The 18,940-nt window shown below is 42.4% G+C and overlaps 1 non-coding gene across 1 annotated transcript; it reads left to right on the top strand.

The window, feature by feature from the left end:
• The first annotated feature begins 15,513 nt into the window (after positions 1-15,513).
• LOC116542147 lies at positions 15,514-15,575 on the top strand. Its single transcript, XR_004265089.1, has one exon. It is a non-coding gene; the product is annotated as a U7 small nuclear RNA (small nuclear RNA).
• Positions 15,576-18,940: the final 3,365 nt, after the last annotated feature.

Genomic DNA, 18,940 nt, shown 5'->3' with positions numbered 1-18,940 from the left:
TTGAAGGGTTGCAACTCAGAAGATCACTAAAACCACCAGAGAGGATTCCAACTTTGCATTTCACTAAAATGTAAGACTTTTTGCTTGAAAACGTCTCATTTAATGGGCTCATCAGCTTCCCAATCTCGATATCTTCAAGACTTCCATAAACTTCCACTTTCCCTAATTCTAACACCCAATTAATCACAGTCAAGCACTGCTATCCCAGAAATGTCTCTTAAACACCTTAAACCACCTGCAAGCACTTTGACTTCTCCACACCTTTGAGCGGAAATGTGCTCTTTCCTCTGCTGGGAAAACGCTTGAATCCCTTTTTTAAAAAAGGCTAAATCAGAGGTCTCCCTTAGAGACTCAGCTTTGGGAAGAGACTTTCCCATCTCCACAGCAAAGGTGGCCATTCCTCAACTGTGTTCCCCTTGCACTGTGTTTATGCCCTTATTCCAGTATTTTTTTCAAGGCTCTATTATTGAAATTGCTACAGAAAAGTTTTGTTGAAAGTATCTTGATCTGCTCCTAACTGTCTGGAAGCAGCATAAAGGAGGTATACAGCTTAAGGATCTTTGTAGTCTTTTCTAGCACATGGATGAAATATAGCAAAAGAATGCTCAGAACCCATTTATGAAACAAAGTAATAAAGAAAGGAAAATTAATGAAGGGACAAGGATGAAGGACATATTAGGATGAAAAAATATTGACTTTACCAGTCTGTGTAGCTCCTGATCACTACAGTATATACTGGTCACACCTTGTCCCATTATTTCCACCCCAATTCATACTCATTCTTTAAAATCTCTCTCTCAAATGCTACCCCTTCAAGCTTCTGCCTAATATCCTTTTTTTTTTTTTTTTTTTTTTGGGCGCGTTGGTTGCTCTCTTACCCAGGCTGGAGTGCAATGGCATGTCTCGGCTCACTGCAACCTTTGCCCCCTGGGTTCAAGCAGTCTCTGCCTCAGTCTCCCAAGTAGCTAGGATTACAGGTGCGTGCCACCACACCCTGCTAATTTTTGTTTTGTTTTGTTTTCTTAGTAGAGATGGGGTTTCACCATTTTGGCCAGGCTGGTCTTGAACTCCTGACCTCATGATCTACCCACCTCAGCCTCCCAAAATGCTGGCATTACAGGCATGAGTCCCCATGCCTGGCCACTTCTGTCTATAATTAATCAACATGAAGCCCTTTGCTCCTGGGCATGGCTCACATGACATTCATCACTACATTTTATGAGAGATTATGCTCATTAAAAAAAATACGTAAAATAAGTTGGGAGACTATTGTGTGCCTGCCACAGGGAAAATCTCATTCTAAAACTGAGTATCTAAGGGAGACCCCTAATTCAGCTTTTAAAAAGTTCCAGATGCTGAGCACAATGAGCTGAACAAACTAGAAAAACTCTCTGTTCTTTTTAAGCTTAAATTTCAGTGGATGAAGACATAATAAATAGCATATAAACAAAAAGAGTTTCAGTGTTTTAAGGACAATAAAACTGGGTAATGTAATAGTGTTTCCCTCAGCATTCTCACTTGTAGCCAGTATAATTGTCTCACAAAAGGAGAATTTATTAAGCAGGATTCCTCCAAAAACTCATTAGAAAGACTAAAGAAACAGGCTCTTGTCAAGTTTCCAGCAAAAACAATTGGGCATTTCATCTCTAGCATATGATACATGAGGAGAGCCATTGAGTTAGTACTGCTCGAGAGAGGAGAAAACATTCATGGAAATCTGATTAAATTGTAGGACTTTTTGTTGTTGTTTTGGTTTTTATTTTGAGATGGAGTCTCGCTGCGATGCCCAGGTTGGAGTGCAATGGCGTTATACTGGCTTACCGCAACTTCTACTTCCCAAGTTCAAGTGATTCTCCTGCCTCAGCTTCCCGAGAAGCTGGGATTACAGGTGCCCGACACCACACCATGCTAATTTTTTTATTTTTAGTAGAGGCGGGGTTTCACCATATTGGCCAGACTGGTCTTGAACTCCTTGATCTCAAGTGATCCACCTGCCTCGGCCTCCCAAAGTGCTGGGATTCCAGGTGTGAGCTACTGCGCCCGGCCAAATTGCATGACTTTTTATTTCCATTTTGCTATGCCAAGTTTTCCCTTCCCTACTGCCCTACTTACCTACAGATTTAGATTTTTTAAAAAGGAGTTTAAGCTTTCTATGACTTTTTGCGTTAGGGTTGAAACTTTGAGTCACAAGTCCTTTGAGACAGATCATTTACTAAAGATCTAGAACACATAACCAGCCACCCAAGGACACATGTGCAGGCTGGCATGCCTGCGGCCAAAAAGAAATCATATGAAAAGCATAGGACAGTCAGATGGGTCTCTGCTCCTCCATAGCTCTGAGAAAAGTTGGATTCTGTGTCTAGGGTGAAACTCATAATTTTTTGAACAATCATGTATTTGGTGGACTACCAGACAAAATGATTGTTTTTCTTCTATCAGTCTTCAAACAAATGCTGTTAACTCTTCCTTTCCTGCTCCTTCATGGCATATTGGGCAGATCCCACAGGTGGTGGTAAAATGGCCGGCCCAGTTAGTCTAGCTTGAAATTTTGTTTTTATATTCAATTCAAAGCACTTCCCCTCTCCAGCTCAGAACGGCCTTGCATGCTGGGAAGTAGGCCCTTTTGATTCTCTCTCATTGCCTCTTCTCTTTTCCTCCTAATGCTTTGGGGTTCTCCAAGAGCAGGACCTGAAAGCGGGTATTATAGGTAAGCGGCAAAAGCACCTTTATTTTGCAGCTACAGTTGACACTTCTTCCCTAGCTATTTCAGTGTTTCCAGAGGTCCCTGAGGCTTCTCACTGCATAATTCTCTTATGTGGGAGAAACTTTTTAACTTGATTTCTCCAAATATCTTCTGCCCCAGGTGATACTTTTCAAAATACCTTATTGCTACAGTACTCTACCCCTGCTGGCCAGATTCCTTGCAGGTGGGAGGGAGGGGCACTGGCAAGACAAGCTTAATACTGGCTGATTATCAATTTCCACGTGGCCCATTGAAGACTTATGATCCTCACCTACCACGGAGTGAGAGTGCCGGCCACCCTATTGCAAGTTTCTTTTTTTTTTTTTTTACCCAGCCATTACTCTCTTTGTTTTTCCTTTGCTCACACAGAGAGTGAAGATTGGCAGATCCACTGCTCCTACAGGTATTTAACAAGGTAAAGGGGATGCCAGGCCCTCGTCTTTTACGTATACAGTCTCTTCAAGTGGTCCTTGCAGAATACTCCCTAGTTTGACTTGGATGGGGAGTGGGCCCTGTTAGGAGGGGAGAGGAGAGGAAAAAATACAATTCTTTTCCCCTAAAGACAATTACTCCACATTTTCACAAATTCCATTTAGTTTAGGCAACTTTTTCAAATTTCTAGTCTTTTCTTTAGACTGAAGAGGGTATGGATGAGTGTTGGCCATAGGACTAGCTTTATCTCATTGTAATAAGCCTGGAGAGGAAAGCTACGCTTTCATTTTACAAGCTGGGATACAGCTCACTGTGCTCTGTTTTGGGGCATTAGCTTCCAGTCTCACCAAGTCTCTTTACCATCTTACTGTTACCTGTTTACATGCAGGTGTTTTAGAAAAGAGAGGAATTAGGGTGAGGATTTTAGAAATGCAAGGCCAAGGAATGAGATCTATGAAAATTTTGTAGCCCATGTAGAATAGGCTGGAAGTTCTCTCTCTTTTTGCTTCCAAAATATGAATATGTCGGTCCCCTTCACCTTGCATGAATGTTTTAGATTTCAAGCTATCCAAGTCTTCAAAGATGCTTGGATTTCTTAGCAATCAACAAGATAAGTACAAGGTAACTATGTCACAAAACTCAAACACTGTTATTCATTGTAGTCACTACATTCCAAACTTTCCCAGGGTAGTGGCCATTGGAGGTTTACGAGCATCCTTCTAAAAGAAAGAAGAGTCTCGGGCCGGGCGCGGTGGCTCACGCCTGTAATCCCAGCACTTTGGGAGGCCGAGGTAGGTGGATCACGAGGTCAAGAGATCGAGACCATCCTGGTCAACATGGTGAAACCCCATCTCTACTAAAAATACAAAACATTAGCTGGGCATGGTGTCACATGCCTGTAATCTCAGCTACTCAGGAGGCTGGGGCAGGAGAATTGCCTGAACCCAGGAGGCGGAGGTTGCGGTGAGCCGAGATCGCGCCATTGCACTCCAGCCTGGGTAACAAGAGTGAAACTCCGTCTCAAAAAAAAAAAGAAGAGTCTCAAATGGACTCTTCACTAACCTTTAAAAACCAGTCGCATTTTAATAACTGTGTATTAAGCTCTTTACAGCTTTCATTGCCTACCTTTCTGTAAGTTCTTTTCCACACCACCATCACCCTTCAGAACTGACAACTGCAGAGGTAGGAGGTAGCAGATGCGACATACAGTAACCTGCCTCAACATCAGAGTTCTTCACAGTGATTGTACATTGTGATACTCACACAGGGTGCCACATAAAATGATGTTTGTTAGATACCTTTCAAATTAAATTCAATCATAGGAAAATACAATGTGGTGGGTTCAATTTCCACAATCCGACCCCTGCTCCAAAAAATCCATTGCCTTCCCTTTATTCTGTTATTCATGAAAACAAACTCCTAGAGTACATTTCAACTGTAATGCAATTGATAAATATTTGTTCCATGTACAATATCCGGATTTACAATTGTAGTTCTCAATCTTTCCTTTTAAGTAACAGAGACAGGGTCTCACTGTTCCCCAGGCTGGAGTGCCCTGGTGTGATCATAGCTCACTGCAGCCTTGACCTCCTGGGCTCAAGTGATCCTCCCACCTCAGCTTCCTGAGTAGCTGAGACTATAGGCGTGAGCCACCAGGTCAAGTAATCGTATTTTTATTTTTTTAGAGATGGGGTCTGTCTATTTTTCCTGGGCTGGTGTCGAACTCCTGGCATCAAGGGATCCTCCCACATCAGACTCCCAAAGCGCTGGTATTACAGGCATGAGCCACCACGCCCAGCTGTGGTTCTCAATCTTAATCTTGGCTTTACGTTAAGACTACTGGGAGATTTTTCAAAACTCTTAGTGCCTGCACCAATTCTTTACTAATTCACACAGATGTTCTTGAGGGTGAGACCCAAGCATCAGTTTTTTAAAGTTTTCTGAAATTTCCTGGTATGCAGCCAAAGTTGAGAAAACACTGTTGGAAAGTCATCCGAAGCCATGTTCTCCAGATCCAGGAGGCTGTCGCTTTCCGTTAGCTCCTTCTCAACCTTGGTCCTTCACTCAGGAGTTTCTACCAGCTGCCCTCCCAGCGTCCACAGGCCTTTGTGGCTACGTCCTTGTCCTGTTTGCCTTCCACAGAGCATGGTCTGGTACAGATAGATGGGTTTGGCACGAGGGCGACATCTAGTGGTTTAAAAAATGAAGTTAATGTCATAATGGTTCCATTCTCTGAAAAATGACAAGAGAACGTCATTGGTGGAACCTGGTCTGTGTGCCGCCTTGGACTGGCTCAGTCATGGTTTCCTGTCCTCTGCTACTGGCGATGCTGTGGGAGGCCTACAGGCTGAACCTCATTGTTGGAGGCATCAGAGGGAGATCCTCCTTGAACTCAGTCTTAGCCTTCATGCTGTTTGCCCTGCCACCAGGCCCGCTGCCATGGTGGCTGCTCCCAGCCCTTATATCACCGACAGACATGGCCTGATGGCACCCTGCCTCAAGCCTGACCCACTATACCACACATACTCCCACCCCTGTTGCCACAGAGAAAGCACTGGATGCTCACAGGCACAGGGGCTCACCTGGCCTGGTTCTTTGGGCTGCAGGTGGATGCTGGACCTCTCTGGCTCTCCCCTGTTCCCAGGCTTTCCTTATGTTCACACCACAGTTGCCTCTACGGCTCCCCAAAAACGTGGGAGAGTCATTGCCCAGGGGCCTTGCATTCACTGGGTGTGGCTGCCGTAACAAGGCACAAGCAGACCTCATTTTCCTGCAAGCCACTTTACTGAACTTTGAAGATAGTTGCATTACTTACAAATCGAAGGTTTGTGGCAACCCTGCATTGAGCAAGTCTATTGGTGCTGCTTGTCCAACAGTACATGCTCACTTTGTGTCTCTGTGTCACATTTTTGTAATTCTCAAATATTTCAAACTTTCTCATTATTACTATATCTGTCATAGTGATCTGTGATTTGTGATGTTACCATTTTAATTGTTTGGGGGCTCCATGAACCATGTAAGACAGAGAACTTAATCTATAAATGTTCTGACTGGCCATTCCCCCATTTCTATCCACCTGATCAGGCCTCCCTATTCTCTGAGATACAGCAGTATCGAAATAAGAACAATTCATAACCCTACAAATGTTACGCTTACAAAGCTCTAAGTGCTCAAGTGAAAGGAAGACTCACACGCCTCTCACTTTAAATCAAAAGCTAAATGATTACGCTTAGTGAGGAAGACATGTTAAAAGTGGAGACGAGCCAAAAGCTAGGCCTCTTGTGCCAAACAGTTAGCCTAGCTGTGACCACAAAGGAAAGGTTCTTAAAGGAAATTGAAAGTGCTGTGAGGCAGGGTGTGGTGGCTTACACCTGTAATCCCAGCACTTTGGGAGGCTGAGGCAGGCAGATCACTTGAAGTCAGGAGTTTGAGACCAGTTTGGCCAACATGGTGAAACCCCATATCTACTAAAAATACAAAAAATTAGCTGGGTGTGGTAACATGCGCCTGTAGTCACAGCTACTCGGGAGGCTGAGGCATGAGAATCACTTGAGTCTGGGAGATGGAGGTTGCAGTGAGCCGAGATTGCACCACTACACTCCAGCCTGAGCAAAAGAGTGAGACTCTGTCTTAAAAAAAAAAAAAAAAAAGTGCTGTGACTCTAGTGAACGTACAAATGATAAAGCTATACAGCCTTATTGCTGATATAGAGCAAGTCTGAGTGGTCTGAATAAAGATCAAACCAGCTATAACATTCCCTTAAACCAAAGCCTAATCCAAGGCAAGACCCTAACTCTCTTCAGTTATGTGAAGGCTGAGAGAAGTGAGGAAGCTGCAGAAGGAAGTGTGAAGCTAGCAGAGATTGGTTAGTGAGGATTAAAGAAAGAATTTGTCTCCATAATGCAAAAAGTGCCAGGTGAAGCAGCAAGTGCTGATGGAGAAGCTGAAGCAAGTTATCCAGAAGATCCAACTAAGATCATTGGTGAAGGTGGCCCCACTAAACAACAAATTTTCAAGGTAAAACAAAACAAAACAAAACAAAAAACCTAGGACTTTCATAGCTAGAGAGAAGGCAATGCCTGGCTTCAAAGCTTCAAAGGACAGGAAGACTGTCTTGTGAGGGGCAAATGTACTCATTTACCATTCCAAAAACTTTAGAGCCCCCCAGATTATGTCCTATCTACTCTGCCTGTGCTCTATCAATGGAACAAGCGCCTGGGTAAGAGTATATCATTTACAGCATGGTTTACTGACTATTTTAAGCCCACTGTTGAGAAATATCATTCAGAAAAAAAAAGATTTCCTTCCAAATATTACTGCTCATTGACAATGCATCTGATGGTGCAACAGTTCTGATGGAGACATACAAGATTAATGTTGCTTTCATGTCTTTTAACACAGTACCCATTCTGCAGCTCATGAATCAAGAAGTACGTTTAACTTTCAAGTCTTCTTATTTAAGAAATACATTTCATAAGGCTATAGCTGCCATAGACAGTGATTCCTCTGATGAATCTGGGCAAAGTAAATTGAAAATCTTCTGGAAAGGATTCACTGTTCTAGACACTATTAAGAATATTTGTGATTCATGAGAAGAGGTCAAAATATCAACGTTAATAGGATTTTGGAAGAAGTTTATTTCAATCCTCATGGATGACTTTGAGGAGTTCAAGATTTCAGTGGAAGAAGGAACTGCAGATGTGGAAGCAGCAAGAGAACCAGCATTAGGAGTGAAGATGTAGAGTTGCTGCAGCTCCTTATAAAACTTGAATGGGTAAGGTGTTGCTTCTTATGCATAAACGAAGAAAGCGGTTTCTTGAGATAAAATCTACTCCTGGTGAAGCTGCCGTGAACACTGTTAACATGACAATGAGCCATTTAGAATATTACATAAATCTAAATGATAAAGCAGTGGCAGGGTTTCAAAGGATCGACTCCAGTTTTGAAAGAAATTCTATGAATAAAATGCTATCAAACAGCGTCTCGTGCTACAGAAAATCCTTCATGAAAGGAAGAGTCAGTCAATGTGGCAAACCTCATTGCTGTCTTGTTTCAGTGAACTGCCACAGCCACCCCAGCTTTCAGCAACCTGTCAGTCAGCAGCTGTCAACATCAAGGCGAGATCATCCACCAGCAGAAAGATGATGATTCGCTGGAGGTTCAGATAATTGTTAGCATTTTGGAGGCAATAAATATTTAAAGTATACATCAATTAAGGACCATACTTTGTCTGTTTTAAACGTAATGCTATTGCAAATTAAGTAGACTGCAGCAGAGTGTAAGCATAACTTTTATGTACCGGGAAACAAAAACCTTTGTGTGACTCACTTTATTGTGGTATTTCTTTATTGCAGTGGTCTGGAATTAAAACTGCAGTGTCTTCAAGGAGTGCCTCCGCCACAAGCTGAATAGCTTAAAGAGTACAGATTTATTTCTCATGGTTCTGGAGGCTAGAAGTCCAAGATCAAGGTGTTTACAGGATTCATTTCTTCTGTTGCCTCTCTTCTTTGCTTGTAGATGGCCATCTTCTCCCTGTGTCTTCATGTGGGTTCTCTTTGTGTATCTGTGTCCTCTTCTCTTCTTATAAGTTTACAGGTATTATTGGATTAGGGCCCAACCTAAAGAGCTCATGTTAACTTAATTGTCCTTTAAAGCCCTGTCTAGTACTTCAACATACAAATTTTGGGGGTTGGGAGTAACAAAATATATAAATAACAGTCATATTTGGCCAGTGTGAGAAATGTCCTCAAACAGAAAAATTCCTCTCCTTTCCTCTTCCCATCAGGTATTTCAAGAAAGTCATTTGAGGCAGCCCTTCTGAAGATGACCTCAGAGACCAAGGAATCTCTTGGCCCTTTACAAAGCTGAGGCCAGTCACCAGCACACTCTTCTATTTGCTCTCCCTCCTTCCTTGCCACACTCCCTCTTTGATCTTATACCTGGTTTGCTGAGAGAATGGCTCCCTAGTGAAGTGTTTGCAGGCAGGATTTTCCTTCAGGCTCCATTTTCTAGGGATCCTGGTCTTTCACATGAAATTATCTGTTTTTGCCAACCTAATGCAGAATTAGAATTTTCTCAAATATTGACTTTGCAATGTGGTTACATTCCATTGTGTTACAGCCTGGCCTCAACTGTGACAACTGAGGAGGGCTGGGCCCGAAAGCAGGGAGTATATATAGACTTGAGGGTATCCCTGGACAGCAAACCCCAAGGCTGCACGACCACCCTGGGTCCTCCTGGTGCCCTGGGAACCATTCTGCTCCCAGGCCATACTCTAGGGCTAGGATGGAAGGGGGAGTCTCAAAAATCTCTGATATACTTTCAGGGGAATTCTTCCATTTTCTTGGTAACTAGAACCTGGCTTTCTGCTATTAATACAAAGCTTCTTAACAAATGGTTGCTTGGCCACGCCCTCGATTGTCTCTCCAAAATGTGCTTTATTATTCTTTTACATGGCCAGGCTGAGAATTTTCCAGATACTTACCTTTTGCTTCCCTTTTAATTATATCTTCCCATCTTTAAAGCATTATCTCTTCTTGGATTTTACTATAGGCAGTTAAGAGAAGCCATGCCACACCCTGAATGCTTTGCTGCTTAGAGACTTTTTCTGCTAAATATCCTAGTTCATTGCTCTTATGCCCTGCCTTCCATAAAGTCCTAGGATACAACCTAACTCAGCTAAGGTTTCAGCCCCTTTATAACAAGGATGGCCTTTCCTCCAGCTTGGATACATTGTTTCTTATTACCACCTGAGATCTCTTCAGATGCCCTTTATCCATATTTCTACCAATATTCTAGCTTCAATAGCTTGTTCCTTATTTCCTTCTCAGATCTTATCAGAATTCCTCTTACTCTTCATATTTCTATCAATATTCTGTTGCTGACCATCTAGGTAATCTTTAAGAAGAATGAGGATTTCTCTACAGCTCTGCTTTTCCTCTGAGCCCTTGAGCTCCATACACAGCAATACAGGCTTTACCAGCATTTGCTTCAAGACTGTTCCAGCCTCTACCTATCACCCAGTTCCAATGCAGCCTCCACTTTTTTTTTTTTTTAAACTGTAAGTTCTAGGATACATGTGCAGAACATGCAGGTTTGTTACATAGGTATACATGTGCCATGGTGGTTTGCTGCACCCATCAGTGTGTCATCTACATTAGGTATTTCTCTTAATGCTATCCCTCTCTTTGCCTCCCATCCACCAACAGGCCCCAGTGTGTGATGTTCCCCTCCCTGTGCCCATATGTTCTCATTGTTCACCTCCCACTTACGAGCGAGAACATGCAGTGTTTAGTTTTCTGTTCCTGTGTTACTTTGCTGAGAATGATGGTTTCCAGCTTCATCCATGTCCCTGCAAGAGACATGAACTCATCCTTTTTTATGGCTGCATAGTATTCCATGGTGTATATGTGCCACATTTTCTTTATTCAGTCTATCATTGATGGACATTTGGGTTGGTTCCAAGTCCTTGTTGTTGTGAATAGTGGTGCAATAAGCATACATGTGCATGTGTCTTTATAGTAGAATGATGTATAATCCTTTGGGTATATAGCCAGTAATGGGATTGCTTGGTCAAATGGTATTTCTGGTTCTAGATCCTTGAGGAATTGCCACGCTGTCTTCCACAATGATTGAGCTAATTTACACTTCCACCAGCAGTGCAAAAGTATTCCTATTTCTCCATATCCTCTGCAGCATCTGTTGTTTCCTGACGTATTAATGATTGCCATTCTAATTGGTGTGAGATGGTATCTCATTGTGGCTTTGATTTGCATTTCTCTAATGACTGTTGCTGATAAGCTTTTTTAAATACATTTGTTCGCTGCATAAATGTCTTCTTTTGAAAAGTGTTCATATCCTTTACCAACTTTTTGATGGGGTTTGTTTTTTGCTTGTAAATTTATTTAAGTTCCCTGTAGATTCTGGATATTAGCTCTTTGTCAGATGGCTAGATTGCAAAAATTTTCTCCCATTCTGTAGGTTGCTTGTTGACTCTGATGATGGTTTCTTTTGCTGTACAGAAGCTCTTTAGTTTAATTAGATCCCATCTGTCTATTTTGGCTTCTGTTGCCATTGCTTTTGGGGGTTTTAGATATTTTAAGAAGGGTGGTGTACTTATTACTATCATATAAACCTCCTCTCCCCCTTTAAAGACTTTAGTAAGGCCTTTAGTGTTCACAAATCATTGGTGGGGCTGGTTGCTATTTGGTGGGTCGACGCTTCAGGAAGTTTCCTATCTGGGTCAACCCAGAGCCCAGAAAAGAGGCAGTCCACAATGAGTCAGTATCCAGGCAGTAGAAGGGGATATGGAAAAGGAAGATTCCAAGAATTTTCAAAAATACAATTAAAGATCTTTGGACTTCCAAGGGCAATGGATTGGGGAGAGGTATACGCCACTGATATCCATGTAATAGCTGAGTTACACTTTTCTAGTCTTTCTACCTCAATTATTGAAATAAAGGCAAATTTTCTTTGATGAATCAACATTTACTTGATTTTTAAATTCCAGAATAGTGACCTTGAAGACATATCCATTTTTAAATAACTTGCATTTTTTTACTGCTAAGAAGCAGTAAAATTTAAGTTAAAACTATGTCCCAATCTTTATTCAGCAGGTGGCCCCTTGCAGAAGAATATCAAGAGTGGCAGGGGAGAGAGAGTGGAGACATGGGAAAAACTGGCAGAGCCATTTCCTCTAGATCATTTGTAATTGACCTTGCTAGAGAGGTAAACAGCATGAAATTTGTAATCAGAATTCTGTGTGGAAATAACCTTTTGCTTAATTCCTTTGTGTTACTCCCGCTCTCTCTTTTTTTAAAAAAAAGCAAAACAAAACAAAACAAGGAAGAGCTATTAAGCTAAAGATAGGTGGACCTTATCATTTTATAAATCTCTTAATGATAGGAGGATATCCTATACTTCTGCCTCCAGGTGTGTCTGGGGAGGGTGTACTGAGTGGGGAACTCAGGGGTCCCACGGAAATCTTCCCTGACCTTCCTGGGGGGTGGAGGGAGCGGGGGGACGGCAGGAGAGAGAGAATGAGAATGAGGAGATCAGAGCCCAGAATCCTTGCTCCAACCATGCAAGGCTGAATCTTTGTCCCCTGCATAGCAAGGGATTACATGCAGCTGTTTATGCAAGAGAGTGAGCACGAAGGATTCAGCTGAAAGCTTTTCCGAAGATGGTAGGAGAGGGAGGAGGGCAGCCAGCATGGGCCGACAAAGGTACAAGATTCAGAGATTGATTCCTTTTCTATGCCACATCCTCTGTTGAACACACCAGAATCCCAGTAGTCAATGGGCAGCTTCAGCGCCGTGCTTAGGCAATTTAAAACTTTCTGAGATTATCCCTCAATACCTGTTCCAGGCTCAGAGGAGAGAAGAAACAAGGTCACTGACAGTTTTTATGGGTCAGGAAAATGAAAAGCTTATGTCCAAGCTTTCTTCAAATGAAAAAGGAGGGAGGTGGAATCACTTTTTTTCCCCTTTCACTCCACCGTATTCTTTTATCATTCTCTGTATTTACTCTGCTCTTTCCCTCTTACATGCTGACTCTCCATTTCCCTCTCACTTTAGTCTTTTTGCTTATTTTTCTATTCTTCCTGGATTTTCTTTATGTTTTAAACTGCTAAAGCAGAAACCGAATTTGACTAAACAGCAAACTTACATTGTTTTATTACCTAGCCTCTGAGCTTCTAACAGTATTAGCATAATATCTCACCCTAGAGAGATGGTCATTTTGAGAAAATGGCTTGAGCTAGCAGCAAATTTAGTAAATTTCATGCCTCCTGAGCTGTGCGTGACCTCACAAATCCAAAGGTGGCCTTTCTTTGTCCTCTTCCATTAAGACAGGTTAGCAGTTCTCACCAGAGCCCTCTGCAGTGGAAGTCAGGACTGAATCAAATTCACCATCGGCTGTATGATCCCAGCAGTTATCAGCCCTTGTAGAATGCCACAACAAAAATCAAGGTTACAGTGGACCTTTATCAGAAAGTATTTTTTTTGTCTCTCTTCTCAGGACTAAGGCTATGTGAGGTGAGGATTCCAGGCCCTTTCTGAGAGTTTGTTGGAAACACACTGTCCCTTGCAACAGTGGAGGAGTTTGACCTTTGCTGTTGCTCTACATTTCAAACTAATTACCTGCTCCGTGGGCAGGCTGGACAATAAGTCCACCAGGCATGGCGTCTGAGTTCTGGCATCTTGAAAGTGAGGCTTCAGCATCAAGAATAGTAGAGGGTCTCTTCTGGAAATGGTTTAACACCTTCCTGACTCAAGAAGGAATCCTGAGGGGCACTGTTCAATGGAATTTAAAGAGTCAGCACTGGATTTAGAATCCAGAAGCGATGGAAAGTCTGGGGTCCGTTTCCACATAAATGCCCTGTTGGCTCACACTTTCGTTCATTCACTTATGCAATGCTGCCTGATCCCCTGTTCTCTTTAAGACATTGTGCTGAATATGAGGAAGGAGACGATATGATTCAGAAAAAAGTTTCTCAATATTTAGTGTATACCAGGTTCTCCTGGGAAGACTGTTAACAAGGCAGATTTCTGTCACAAATACTAAAGATTTTAATTTGGAAAATCTGGAGTGAGGTCCCATGTCTACGTCTTTTACAGGCAGTTTTGTAATCTGTATAGAAGTGGCTCTTGACTGACATGATGGGAGACACTAGCTTACTGGGGAGAAGTGCAGGCATCCGATCTTATAGATACAGATTCATGTCAGTCATAGCCTCTAAAATAAGCTTTCCTCAGTCAGAAGCCTAGTTCCACCTCTTATTAGCTGTTTGAATTAGTTAAGATAATGCCAGCTGCTGCATGAACTCCCCAGTTTCAGTGCCTGAATACATTTCTTTCTCATGTCTGTGGTGCTTCTAGGTGGATGTTCCTGGTTGATTGGTATAGTCAGAAAGACTCAAGAGTCTCTATTTTCCATGGCCTCCTTAGAGTTCTCTGCATCCAGATAGCAGACAAAAGCAGATAGTGGGCAAAAGCACGCCTGATTCTTAAATATCTTCGCTTGAAATGGACACATGTCACTTCCACTTGGATTCTATTCCTGAGAACTCGTCACAGGGTCTACCTGGATGCAAGGTGGCTGGGGAATAGTCATGCTGGGTCCTGCTTCCATGCAACCACTCTGTATTATGGCAGTAAAATAGTAAATTTTGGCAGACAGTAGCCATCTCTGCCACATTGTGTAAAGTTAGCTGAGTCTCTAAATCTCACTGTCCTTATCTGTAAAGTGAAGCTAACAGTGTCTACCTCATCAGGTTGATGAAAGAATCATATGAGCACATAAATATAAGACTATATGTACAGTGCCTGGCACACAGTAGGCACCCAATATGTTTTAGCCGTTATTTATGAACTCTGTCCCAGTGAGATAATGGCATGTACAGACAACAAGGTAGTCAGATGTCAGTACCCTGAGAACGGAGAAGCCAGAGTGTATGGGGATTTGGAAGAGGGAAGAGACCGCTTGAAAATGTTGGCATCAGAGAAGACTTCAAAGAATTGATCTGTGAACTGGGTTTTGGAGGATGAATAGGATTTGTGCACGGAAAGTATGAGATCAGGGCATTCCAGGCAAAAACAATAGTATGCAAATAGGCATGGCAGAAAGGACAAAAAATGTGCAGTGGACATTTAATATGGTTGCAGTATATAGGTGAGTGACGGTGCCTTAAATGACAGACAAATGAAGTATTCAAGAAGTTAATTAAGAAGCTATGGGGGGCCGGGTGTGGTGGCTCAAGCCTGTAATCCCAGCACTTTGGGAGGCCGAGGCGGGTGGATCACGAGGTCAAGAGATCGAGACCATCCTGGTCAACACGGTGAAACCCCGTCTCTACTAAAAATACAAAAACATTAGCTGGGCATGGTGGCGCGTGCCTGTAATCCCAGCTACTGAGGAGGTTGAGGCAGGAGAATTGCCTGAACCCAGGAGGCGGAGGTTGCGGTGAGCCGAGATCGCGCCATTGCACTCCAGCCTGGGTAACAAGAGCGAAACTCCGTCTCAAAAACAAAAAAAAAAAAAAAAAAGAAGAAGCTATGGGGCCCAGCGGTCTGGCTCATGCCTGTAATCCCAGCACTTGGGAGGCCAAGGTGGGCAGGGATTACCAGACCACCCTGGTCAATATGGTGAAATCCCATCTCTACTAAATATAGAAAAAACAGCTGGACGTGGTGGTGGGCGCCTGTAATCCCAGCTGCTTGGGAGGCTGAGGAAGGAGAATTGCCTGAACCCTGAAGGCAGAGGCTGCAGTGAGCTAAGAGTGTACCACTCTACTTCAACCTGGATGACAGAGTGAGACTCCATCTCAAAAAAAAAAAAGTTAGTGTTATAGCTCTTTTAGAATTTGGCTAGCAGGCTTTCTGGTTTTTGCTGGAAAGCCTCCTCCCCCCGCCCAAAAAAAAAAAGTTATGATAAGGCCAGTCGCAATGTCTAACAGCTGTAATACCAGCACTTTGAGAGGCTAAGTAGGGAAGGATCACTTGAGGCCAGAAGTTCGAGACCAGACTGGGCAACATTGTGAGATCCTGGTTAAGATGGTAAATTTCATGTTATATGGTTTTTCTTCAATCGTTACTCCTATTATAAGGAATAATACATTATATAAAGAATACCATATTATTGGTATAGTTGAAGTCCCCTATATGTCCCTGCAAACTATATATCCTGTTCATTTCCCTCCACAGTCAACCACCAGCCTGAACTTAATATTTATAATTCCTATGCATTTTGTTTCATTTTACCACTTCATATGTATGCATTCATGGGCAATATAATACTATAGTGAATATTTAAACATTTTATATAATGGTATCATGTGAATGTATTGTCATGCCCCCAACTTTTTGCCCCACATTATGTTTGGGAGACCAATCTGTGCTAAGATACCTCTACTTTAGTGGTTCTCAAACTTTAGTGTGCACTAAAATTGCCTGGAGGGCTTAGTAATACACAGATTGCTGTGCTCAACCGCCAGAGTTTCTGCAGTTGGGCTAAGCTAGGACCTGAAAATTAACATTTCTCATAAGTTTCCATATGATGCCAATGCTATCAGTCCTGGAGAAATACTGCTTATTCATTTTTTGGCTGTTAGATATTAACTATCACAATTTATTCATTCTACCATTGGTAGATATTTAGGTTGCTTCCAGATTTTTTTTTATGATGCTATGAATATTGTGTACATGTGGGACAGTTTCACTTGCATAGAAAAAGCCGTCCAACTCTATCCATCCTTGTTGATTAGCTTATTTGCACAGCAGCCTTTGTTCAAGAGTCCTCATTGTTCCACATTCCTGTCTGCCCTAAGTACTGTTAGACGCTTTAACTTTTGCCAATCTTAGAAGGGCGAAATGCTTATTGTTGTTCTCATCTATGTGTTCCTGTTAATGAGATTGAGCACCTGCAGCAAGTGCTCCATTTTTCCTTGCCTTACCTGAGTTTCCCTCTGGCTCTCACATGTCTCCAAGCACTCTGCTGGCTTCCCACTGCAGTCTCCTGCATCTGTCTTTCTTCTTTTCTGCCTGAGGGCTTTACCCAGGAGATGGGATCACTCCTCTGTTGTGACAGTGTGGGGTCATGTGCCACGTGGTATCTCAGAGAGTGTCACTGGGGCTTTACCCTGTTACCCTCCGTGGTGAAATGATCATTGATTCTTGGTTTTGTTTTACTTTTTTATAATCCTTCTCTTACTCTTCCCACTTTCTTGTGATCCTTGGAGTCACCTTTCAAGTAAACTACTTGCACAAAAGTCTTGTTTCATGGTCTATTTTTAGGGGGAACCCAAATTAAGAGCATCATTTTATGTTCATAGGACGTTTATTTGTTTGTTTGAATAACAGGTTGTTTCTATTTTTGCCCATTTTCCTATTGGGATGCTTGTCTTTCACTTTTTAATTTGTAAGTTATTGTATACACTGAATATTGACCTTTATTATTTATGTAGAGAGAGAATATTTTATCCCAGTTTGTAATTATCTTTCCACTTTTCAATGGTGTCCTTGATGAGTAGAAATTTCAAACGCAGTATAGGAGAAACTATCAACAATCTCCTTTATGGTCTGTGTGCTTTTGTTTTTCCTTAAGACATCCTTGTTGAAGTCATAGAAATATTCTTCATCGGTTTAAGGCAGGGTGAGCTGGCCGGCTCACTCCTGTAATCCTAGCAGTTTGGGAGGCCAAGACGGATCATCTGAGGTCAGGAGTTCGAGACCAGCCTGGCCAACATGATGAAACCCTGTCTTAACTAAAAATACAAAAATTAGCCACACATGGTGGCACATGCCTGTAATCCCAGCACTTCAGAGGCTAAAGGAGGAGAATCACTTGAATTTGGGAGGCGGTTGCAGTGAGCCAAGATTATGCCACTTCACTCCATCCTGGGTGAAAGAGCAAAACTGTCTCAAAAAAAACAAAAACAAACTTTATCTGTTTCTAAAATTGAGGTCTATAATTCATGTGAAATTGGTATTTATTTGGTGGAAGGAATGGTGCCCCCGCTCCCACACACACAAAAATCTCAACATCCTAACTCCCAAAATGTGTAAATGTGACCTTTGGAGAAAAGGTCTTTGCAATGTAATTAAGTGAAGGGCCTCCAGATGACATTACCCTAGATTATTTAGGTAAGCTCTCAATCCAATAGCAAGTGACATTTTGAGTCGGAAGTGGAGATGCACACACAGGAGAAGACCATGTGAAGACAGAGGCAGAAACTGGAATGACACAGCCACAAGCCAAGGAACCCTAGAACCACCAGAAACTGGAATAGGCAAGGAGTAGCGCCTTCAAGGGGAGCGTGGTATTGCCCACACTTTGATTTGGGACTTTTGGCCTCCAGACTGCTGTAGAATAAATACCTGTTGGTTTTGCCACCTGTTTTTTTTTTTTTGGCAGTTTGTTACTGCAGCCGTAGGTACCTCAATCACAACTACAGGGGCCTCCATTTGAGTAATGTTTCTGGACTTTTTACCCAGGGGAGGCAACATGACTTAAACTGCGGAGTTTCAACCCACCCACCCCCAAGGCTCCCTTAATTGGGGTCTGCCTACCTGCACACCTTTTCTCACCTGCTCACTTACATGTTGTAAAGGGCCTGCCCCTATTAGGGAGGGGTGTGGATGTCAAGAAGTTGTGACAGTGTCTGGATAAATAAATATGCTTTATTCAGGGTTAGTTAGCAAGATTGCTTTCCAACAGGCTGATCCATTTTACTCTAGTTTCATTTGTAATAACGGTGATATTTTCATCTCTATCTGCCTGATTCTTTGGCCTGTCTCTCAGGTGGAGAAAGTAGACTGCTATTTGTTCACTTCCTAAAGCCTTGAAGTAAATCAAAGGGGCAAGGCAGAGGCTTGAGCAGAAAATGAGCCAAGAATTTGATGATAGGCAACATCCAGATTTAAAAAAATGATGCCTCATGTGGTGCCACTTGGGCATTTCAGGAATTGGTCTGTGCATTTGCTAACACCACCTCTTCTTCAAGATACTTTACTTTCATCTACTACAAAATGGTTATAGTAGGCAGATTAAGATAGAACCTGAGTGTTTACTGTCATCTGCCTGAAATTGCCGCAATTCAGGTGCAGACAATGCCTAAGATGAGAAAGACGCTGTCCAGGGTTGTGTGGTGCCCAATCTGTCCTATGGTCAGTAAGTAATGGTTCTTACACCATTTTAAGAAAAAGGATGATACCCATACACCACATCTCTCCCTCCCTCATTCAGTAGAAGCATCCCTCATGCAATTCA

This window comes from Sapajus apella, unplaced genomic scaffold, assembly GCF_009761245.1.
Source record: "Sapajus apella isolate SASKATOON/1434 unplaced genomic scaffold, GSC_monkey_1.0 scaffold162, whole genome shotgun sequence".
Classification (NCBI taxonomy): Eukaryota; Metazoa; Chordata; class Mammalia; order Primates; family Cebidae; genus Sapajus; species Sapajus apella.
The sequence above is the reverse complement of the archived record's forward strand: the minus strand, read 5'-3'. Positions and strand labels throughout refer to the sequence as shown.